Here is a 10146-nt window from a genome sequence, read left to right as displayed (position 1 = left end):
TGATACGTAATTCTGAGCTTACCCAAACTACTGATAAATTGTATTTTAAATACAATTAAGGTTTAAACAGATATGCCCAGGAACATTTTCACAATGTTTTTTCAGACAAAAATGCCACTGCATTAAAAATTCAAAAGCCCAAAAATCTAATCTGGTCAAACAAGAAGGAAAAAACAGAAGAGAGGTAAGGAAATGAGAAGAACATATCTTCAAATGAGAAAATTTCCTTTTTCATTCAGATTTTCAAAAAGGGAGATTAAACTGACTTTATAACATTGAAAGTCTTCAAATGAAACTGGAATGTCTCAATAGACTCGGTCCAAATTTCTTGGAGATTTTACATTTGAATAATATTTAAATTAGCTTTTCATCTAGGAAAAATATTAAATCTTGAAAACTCTACCGAGTTAGGGCAATCACAGTGTGTCCAGGAATTCTGCTAATCAGCTGCTCAGAACATCAATGTCACCTTGCATTGCAGCACCAGCAGTGGCCCATGCCTGAAGGGTTTTCTCAATACTTGAAAAATAGCTGGAATGTTTGGGTAGTATTTCCATTTTAAAGAAAACAGGGTGGGGTTTTAGGGTTTTTTTGAAGCAAGATGATTTTTTTCCCAAATTTTTTTTACAAATCTAGACCTACCCTTTAATTTAAAATATTTTAATTGAAAATATCACTACGATGTAGTCCCAATCTAGAACTTGTATCCTTTTTATATGCCTCAGAAACGTTAGTAATTGCTCTAGTTAAAAGAATATAATGAATATATTAACCTTAGCAAAGTGGTTTAGTTTTCTGGAGATTTTATTAAGTAACAATCAAAGCTACTAGAGACACAAAATCAATAAAATGAGATAATTTTAAATTTACATGTTTCTTTCTGAACGAGATTTTCACATAAAATATCAGAATTTGTATTTAAATGAATATCCAAGTTACTTCCTGTGGAGACTTCAGAATGCAGAAGATTTTTCAGATTTTTACATTCTGAGAAAATCCTTCTTTATTGAAAAGTCACTTATTTCCCACAGGACATAAAAATGAGTCTAATTTTCCTTGAGCAAGGGTCTGTGGAAAGATGTTCTCCTCTGTGACCACTGGTGCTGCCCTGCCCCAGCATTGTAAAATTCTTTGTGTGGGGAGCTGTCAGGGTGTCTCCTCAGGGAAGTCAATAATTTGGGTTTTTTTTCCTAAGCCTTTATTTCCATATACCATGGAAAGAAATAAAGAAATAACAAATTCTATCATTCTTTAAAATCCAGTGGCTTGGCTGCAGCGGGCATTACCTGAAGGCATTACCTTCTCACGCTTTAATTTAACAGCCATTCGATTTGATTTACATAATACTCAGTTAAAATGACAAGCAGAGCTCAGAGTCACTGCCTGCAGCCTCCAGCCGAGGCTGTCCCTGGTGCCTTTGGAGTCACACCCCCAGACAAGGGCAGCAGCTGCTCCAAAAGTGTCCCCTCTGCTGCCAAAGGGACACCCGGGGGATGGGATGGGCAGGGATGGGCTGGGCTGGGCTGGGCTGGGCTGGGCTGGGCTGGGCTGGGCTGGGCTGGGCTGGGCTGGGATGGGATGGGATGGGATGGGATGGGATGGGATGGGATGGGATGGGATGGGATGGGATGGGATGGGATGGGATGGGATGGGATGGGATGGGATGGGATGGGATGGGATGGGATGGGATGGGATGGGATGGGATGGGATGGGATGGGATGGGATGGGATGGGATGGGATGGGATGGGATGGGATGGGATGGGATGGGATGGGATGGGATGGGATGGGATGGGATGGGATGGGATGGGATGGGATGGGCTGCCCAGGGCCCGGCTGTAGCAGGGACACATCACCCCCCAGCTGGGCTGGGCTCAGCCTGTACCTCTCTTTAGGAAAGTCACTCTGATTGCTGTGCCCAGGTGTCACCAGGGCAGCAGCAGACTCTGGAAGCCTTTGCAGGGTGTTGATGCCAAAGTGATTTTTTGCCTTTTCTTTTATATATGTTTTATGTAGCCTCAGTACCATTAGCATGTGTGCTTGTAATTCCTGAAGTCTGATAACTTAGCATGGTACTGGTATTTAGGCCAGGAGACCAAACATCCTAAAGGCCTCGTAGTAAAAGGCCAGAAAACCCTACCCTGCCTTGGGAAACCAAGGGCCTCTCTAGAACATATCCTGTAAACTGGAGATTTGGCCCATCCACAGGGATTTCCTTGGATGGGGGATTGTCACACCATTCATCCAGGCCTTCCACTGGGGCACCCTTGTTAGATCTGCTGATTTGTGAGGTCTGTAAATTGTGCACATGATCTATCAGGGGTGTGCATGTGGCACATCCCACCTTGGCCAGACAGGGCACCAGAAGGATCCTTCTTAAAATACCAAGGTAAAAACCCCTTATCCCTTAACTGTGGCTGGCTCTGAATTTTTAAAAACTAGGAAAAGGCACCAGTGTCATTGCAGAGGACTCAGGGCTGCTCGGGTGCGTGGGGACCTGGGGACCTGCCCTGCAGGGACCCTGCCAGTCCCCAACCAGACACACGTGTGCCAGCAGTGCTGCCGTGCTCCCATGTACAGCCTGCTCTTCCTCTCTAGTGGCCATCTGCCATGGAAAGCAGCATTTGACACTAAAAAGATGTCATCTTGTCATCACGTCATCCCTGCAAAGCGGGTTCAGGCATCCAGCCTAGGCTCAGGTCACAGGGCCAAACATTAGGGGCATAAATTTGCTACTTACTCAGAGAAGAAAGGGGTGTGTGCAATTCAGAGCACCTAAATTTGAGGCCTGAAGCAGCACAATGCACCAAAGGAACAGTTTGCCTCCCTATGCCCTGCTCTTTTCAACCTCTGCAGTGTTTAAACTGCAGAGCTGGCTACTTTCAAAAACAAATACTGAATTGAAAAGCTGACATTACATTATGGGCATCTAAGTTTATAATCAGTGTTAGATAGTTGCAGAGGTCTGGGCCAAAAATACACAGATTAGTTTCTTTTGCATCATTGCAAACACTTAAAGAATATTTTTTGCCACAGCGTTTAATTTTATTTTCAACCACAATTATTAGGGTCTTACTCTAAAAAAACCATAGTTCACATAGGATGAGTTCCCAAATCAAAATTCAAGCAACTTAGGAATTAAAACTTATTAAAGAACCAGCATTTAGAGTATTGCTGAGGTTCTGTTCTTATTTCATACTACTTTAGCATTCTGGCTTGGCAAAAGGATCTAGTCAGTTCAGTAGAAATCAGTATAATGATCCCAATATTAACAAAACCGAACAACAGGGAATATGATTTAGAGGTAGTACCTGTCAATTTTGAAAGATCATCTTTTGGCTTATGTGCACTCCTGCTGTGTGTACGTGAGAAAAAGCTTCTTTCATGTTTTTCCAGATCAGTTAGAAGTATCTCCCAATCCAGCTACAAGATAATGAGCCCAAGTCTGCTCTGACTGCTGTCTCACAGACAGGACAGGACATCTCTCTGTGCATCATGGACTTCCTGGAGAATCCTCAGCTCCCAGGGGATAAACAGAAAAGCAGTCAGAGCAAACAGCTTTACCTATAGGCCTACAGCTAAGGCTGTAGTATATTAATGGTTGCCACAGAAAATACAAAACTGATTATTTGCCATGAAATGAGAGGGCTGATTCTCCCCAGCTCTACACACTCCTGGCAGTGTAAAGAATCTGCTTCTTGCCTTTGCTCTCTGATCACACCAGGAAAATCTGCCTTACCTTTCTCTTCATCCTCTTTTTCACATGACTTAGATTGTGTATATGATCAAGGCAAAAAGGTACAAGGAGACTTAACACCTGACTGACCTTGGCCATACTGTCACACACCAATATGACTGCACAAACAGGAGAGTACTGTACTCACTTCATCAATAAACAAATCACTTCTAGCAGCTACCATCCCACCAATACTGCTGGCAGGTAAATTTTTGTCCAGAGCAACTCTTTTAAATATACTCCCAATGACCCAACTTACTAAGCCAATAGGGTTTTATAATAATTACTTAGATAATTGGCTCCTTTTAGTGGCTGTAATGGGAAATGTTCACTTCTTGGTACTATCCTTTTGGGGTTCTACAACAGGAATACAAGTTTTTGTAAAACTCTCCTCAGCTTTGCCATAGGATTTAGAATGTTTTAACTATGTCAAAATTGTTGCTATCCGTGTCAAAATTTACAACTGCCTAAAACATTTGTCACTTAGTAGTACTTGTAATGACTATGTTAGTCAGTATCTGACATTTGGTCCAGTGTATACTGCACCACTGAGATTCTGCACAGATTGCAAGTTACAGACATCACATAAATGCACACATCACACAGATCACACCAGTGACAAAACAGACATGGATATGAAGTGTTTTAAATGTGTCTTACTTACCTATTTTTAAAAGTTTTCATCTACCAACTTTATTTCAGCCCTCCTCTCCAATCTGCTTAGATCCAGATCATCTATAGCTCTGAATCAGAAGTTTGAAAATGCAGAGATCACAGCAAAACCCAACCATACCCTGCCCTGCTTATGAGGAATGAGTGTTCTCTACTTAAAGCCAACTTTCATTAGGCATACACTTTGAGTTTGTCAGAGACAAGTAATGTTAAATAGTCAGACATTAGACTCTGGTTTGTTTATAAGTGTTCATAGGGGGTAGAGGAAGAAAAAGTAACAGTTTAATATAATTCTACTGTTACTTATACAATGCAAAGCTCAAGAGGCTCAGGCAAAATCAGCAGAGATCTCCAGATACAGTGCCATGGCTGACAACTGCATTTGGCTCAGCTGCTTGCACAGCTCAGCAGTGGCTATCATCCTCACTCAATCACACCAGCACAGCGAGCAGCACTTTGGAAAGAGGAGGATAACTCCTTAGTGGCACATCTGTTAGGTATAGATGGCATTCATCTGAGTAGCTTTGCCAATGGATGACATGCCAAGTCCTTTATGCTAAAAGGCTTGTGCTTGATGTTAATCATTCGCTCTCTGCCAGTTAACATGTTTATCCTTCTAGGAAATACTTTGATCTATACTGGCACTTGAAATATAGCAACCAATTTTACTAGACTGGAAATGAACAAACAAGATCTTGTGTGAATTGCCAAATGGCACAGCAAAATGCAGGATGCACGTTACAAAGGGTTGCTTAGCAACTAGAAAAGGCCATGCACTCCATTTCACTATTTTGGTTTGAAATAGAAAATAAATGGCCTTATAATTGTTTGAAATACACAGAGAACTAGAACATAATACTGCTCTGGAGAAATCTATTTGTGAGGAGTGGGTGTCATGGGAGACAGAGAGACTCTGAACTCAACATTCAATAGGTAAGTGAAGGAGAAACTGTGTTTCAGATATTTTGCCTTAAAATGTAAATGTAATAGTATTTTAAGTTCAGTGCATGTATTCCGCTATTCAACCAGGATTTAAAACAATTGTTTATTTTTACCTTTCATCTTCAAATGTTAAGAAGGTTAGGGTTTTTTTTGCAAGGAACACTATTAGCTCATCCTCCATTTGCATGCAAGGAAGTGGAAGTTTAAAGCAGTTGGTACTTTACCCATGCAAGTTGCCAAACTGTGACTACATCACAGGCATCCTGAATCTAAGCATTCTTAAAAAAAAATAAACCAACTTCTGCATAACATATCCTCCTTCCTCCCTCTTACACAGCTCCCCCCATGCCTGGCAGCTGGTCTTAAATAGACAAATATAAATAATTGCCTAGCTACTTCATACAGGAAAAAGAGAGGTCTCTAAAAACTCCAAGCCCCCCTATTTTGAAGCAGCTACTCTGTCTATTTTCCAATATGAGAAACTGAGGCAGAGTTTAAAGAGATTCTTGAAAACCACATGAGAAGACTTTTGGGATTTGAGAGCAGAGTGTGGACACCTGAGATTTATCTTAGCGGTACAGTCATCTCCTCTTCCACCAATACTCTTTTTATACAGGGATCTAAAGCAGGTATGAGTTGCTGCTATTCCTTGACCATTAACATCCCCTTGCAAAGAGCATCTCTGTGCTAGCTCCCAGGCTAGGCAGTCCTGGTGCTGAAGCCAGTCCCTGTTGCAGCTGCAGGAGCCTGCCTAACTCGCTGGGAGTAGAGCGGGAGGAGCTCTGGGGCTCAGACCCCTGTGGCAGCGTGGTACAGCGGGGTGAGCTGAGCACAAAGGGGCAGCCACCGTCAGGAGGTGTCAGCTCCTTAATCTATGTAACGTGTAAGCTGCAGCCAACAGCCTTCTGCACAATACCCCGTGTGTCTGCTGAAAATGGCATTGCACATAATTGCATTGTTTGCTTAGAGGGGACCCGAGATCCGGATCAAGTTCAACAAGATCTGTGTCATTCTAGTTAGTGCTGTTTTTCAAGCACACCCCTTCAGTGAACAGAAAGCCCTCTGAATCCATGACCAGACTTTCAGGGCCAGATAACTGACTGTTTCGGTTTCTTTCAAGTTGTATCGCAGTAGACACACACAGTATCCTGGATACTGGACAGATTTAAAAGTGGGAAGAAAAGGTTCCAGCACACTGGCTTTAAAAGAGAGAACAAAGTAAGTGAGGATCAGAGGGAGGAAGGCGATCGCTATGACACTAAGACAATTAATCACTGCCAGATGTTAAGGGTCACACAGCACTGCATGCTGGGAAGATCAGCAGGGGTTCTTGGACAGGGAATAGAGGGAAAAAATAACCTGTCATGTCAGTGAACTAGTCAGGGGTTTAGGGTTCCTGTCGTTTAACTATTAGTGTGCTCTTAATAAAATGACAATGCATTGAAGAAGGGGAGGAAGATAGGGCAGTTGGCAGAAAAGAGGGAGTGACAGCTTAATAATCCCTGTCTGTCAAAAGCACTAAAAATACCATCCCAAATTCAACGTTCTTACTTTTGTAATGAACGCACCAGGGTTCCTGTTTGATTAATAGAACACTTGTTGACTGACAAGGACAAATGTGCACATGGTCTGAACACAGCCCTGTGCATAAATAATTTAAATTGCATGATGGCCAGAGCTCAGCTTGCACTGGGGGTTCTGTGATAAACCCCTATGTTTCAGCAGTTCGTAACTTGGCCCTAAAAGAAAAGCTCAGGCATCTTGAGCCTAAAGTTGGACTAAGAAGGCTGGTTGAATTCTTTGAAGTATGAAAAAGAAACCAGTACCCTCTGGAAATCACAGACCTTTGTTTGTGTAGTGGTGCCTCTGTTGGCTCCAGTTGTGTATCTCACATTACAGCAAAAAGAAGATGGCTTTATATCTTCTTTTCTTTACAATGATGCAAACAAATCTGTGTTCATGCTAAATCCCACTTATCCCCATTAACAGCAATGCTAATGACAGTAGTATATACTCACCACAAAAATGGAGGAATGATTGTTTGAAACTTTGGGAATAATTTTCAAAGAGTTTAGACCGTTTTGTAAACGGACAATTAGTTGCAAATATTTCCTGCGTTCCTTTGGGAGATGCATTTTGTTTAGTTAAGCTGTTATCAGACAATACCCCTTTCCATAAAAAATTCAGCTTTTACCTCAAAAAGGAACATTTTCTACCAAAATTGGCACATCTTTCTGTTCTTAAAACAATGTTTAAGAGCTTATATATTTACGGTATAATTATTTTTCACACCTGGGGCCCACACACAAACCTAATGGAAAGAACAGACAATTAGGACACTTGTAGATTTACTGAGTGTCTCAGGTAAGACCTAACTTCAACATTTTTATCAATTCTGTACAGGTATGACTGAATTCCCATATATCGTATCAGTCAGAATTAATTTTTTTCAGCATTTTACTCACTTGTGAACATGCAAATATTTGGCTGTTTTGCCATTTTTTTCCCTGTCAAATCAGAATAGTTCTTTAAATCATTATTCAGGCAGTAAAACAGCTACGCTTGTTTAAACAGTTCATCACAATATGATCAGAATGGAATAACCAAAATGAATATATTATCAGATTAAAAACTACAGCAGAAGTTCCCCAAAAAGCACATATACTTTGTCCATACTTTCTTTTCAATTTGTTGAGTCTTGTAATCAATCAGATTATTTTGGTGGCATGAATTTGAACTGAGAAAAATGCTGCTGAGCACATTCAATTTTCTTAGTGCCATAAAAGCTGAGACTTCTTTGTTACCCTTGAGGAGGCTTTAGCTTTGCAGAATCAGCCTCTCAAGACTTAAGAAAACAAGCATTTGTTTGTTGAATTTTTCTGAGTATTTTTTCCAGACATTGTTTGGGGTTTTTTTTTCAATTTATAATGTGAATTATATAAATAGCAAATTTATATACATTAAATTCTACAAACATATAGAACTGCTTATTTGTCCTCTTCCATATTAGATAATATTAAGAACTACATAGGTTTTCCTCAAAATGGAACCATTTTTGACATAGTAAGTCTCCTTCAATCACTGTTTATTAATTTCCTTGGCATGCTAGTTGGAGTTTTAAATTTTTCTTACAAATCTCCATAGACTAGGCAAGGCTTTGTAGCAACCTCTATGTTGCAGTTGAATTCTGTAAGGAAAAGGAGTGCAGAGTAGCAACTTTTGCAATTTGTTGAAATGACACAGTCAAGACTTATCCCCTTTCCTAGAATTGCCAGTAAGGTACTTCAGGCAAAATTTGGCTTGTGCTTCAGTTGCCTCCTTTGTTATACTGTACTGAGCCTTCCCTAGTCTTGTTAACCAGATCTCCATTCCAGTATTAATGGACATCACAGTGCTGCACTGTTATGGAATGTTTCAGGAGAAATGAGAGTCAACAGAGAACTTGTGCAACCAGCAACTCCCAACACGTGACCCCAGCAAGCACATCCTTCCTTAAAAACTGCAAAGCTGCACTCTGCAGAAGGCAAACCTGGTTTTACACATAGCTGCCCCTCTGCCCAGCAATGCTACCTCACTGAGCAACCTCCTCTGAAATTAATGGAGGAGTTTGAGTGATGCCACACATTAAGAGTTAATTTATAACAGTACTTCAGAGCATTAATGTCTCCTTTGTATCAACATTGATAGATCACAGCAGTTCTGCTGCACAGAACACAAAAACAAGCCCAGGAACTTGCTGCAAGCTCTCCATCCCTGAGTTTAGTTTCCTCTTACCTTTTCTTGTGGCAGGTCACTGGGTCAGAAAGACAAGAGATGGCTGCTGCTACTTCGCAAGGCTTCTGTTTGCTGGTGGCCCATGATGCTGTGTCACTGCAAGAGTGCTTCAAGGTGCAATGAGGCTTGAGATGCCTTGAGAGATGAAGAAGCCACCTGAGGTACTGAAGCACTGTCTGAATAAAAAGAAACAAGCAGAACTGGTTACACAACTACAAGGCACTTTCTTGTAGCATCTTTACCTTGTGGGACTGTTTTTCAAAAAGCTAAAAAATTTATAAATCCCAGATAGCTTTTGGGTATTTAATTTACCTCAAGAATTTCCAGCTTATAATGAAAGAACAACTGAAGGTGACCAGACAGACAATATACCACATTGCTACAGCTGTATGCAACCCAGTCCTGATGTTCCTTCAGCTTGGGCTCTATCAGCCACTTCATCATCCTGAGACATCTGGCAAATGACCAATACACTTTTATCTCATGTTTTTATGGATATAACAGCTTGAACAAGATTAAAAGTAAAATTTGCACCTTATAGAGATACATGTAATAGTCTGCATAATTGCACATGGGTTATGTTAGGAGGACATTCTCATACATGAAACTTCCTTTGCTCCACAGTACTTTCACACTTGAGTTTGTTTCCCACTTTAGATTGTTCCCCTAAATGGCACACCATGATATACTGCTAAACATTCTGCTGGATCAGTCATGCAATTACACATGTTTGTTCCACATGTGCCTACCAAAAATATCCAGAGCCTCCATATAGCTTCCTTCTTTCAAGTAAATAGCAAGGAATAGACTTTTTTATTCCTCTCCAAAACTTTAGTCCCAGTAGACAAAAAAGAGTTATAGTGCATGTGAAAAGCATGGACAAGAAAGAAAGCATAAAAGTTTTTTTGCTATTTAGCTTTTGTCATGTAAGTTATCAAACAAAAAGACTGGCCAGCAGCCAACTTGAATTTTAGTTAAATATATTTCTATTACACTTATTCACTTTGGAAAATACAAAATAATTG

At 40.7% G+C, this 10146-nt stretch overlaps 1 long non-coding RNA gene across 1 annotated transcript; it reads left to right on the top strand.

The window, feature by feature from the left end:
• The first annotated feature begins 5283 nt into the window (after positions 1-5283).
• Positions 5284-9333, top strand: LOC110473522 (uncharacterized). The gene is made up of 2 exons (XR_002465888.3): positions 5284-5338; positions 9137-9333. It is a non-coding gene; the product is annotated as an uncharacterized LOC110473522 (long non-coding RNA).
• Positions 9334-10146: the final 813 nt, after the last annotated feature.

The sequence above is a fragment of the Lonchura striata genome, chromosome 13 (genome assembly GCF_046129695.1).
Source record: "Lonchura striata isolate bLonStr1 chromosome 13, bLonStr1.mat, whole genome shotgun sequence".
Lineage (NCBI taxonomy): Eukaryota > Metazoa > Chordata > Aves > Passeriformes > Estrildidae > Lonchura > Lonchura striata.
Note: the sequence above shows the minus strand (reverse complement) of the source record. Positions and strands in the feature narration are given on the sequence as shown.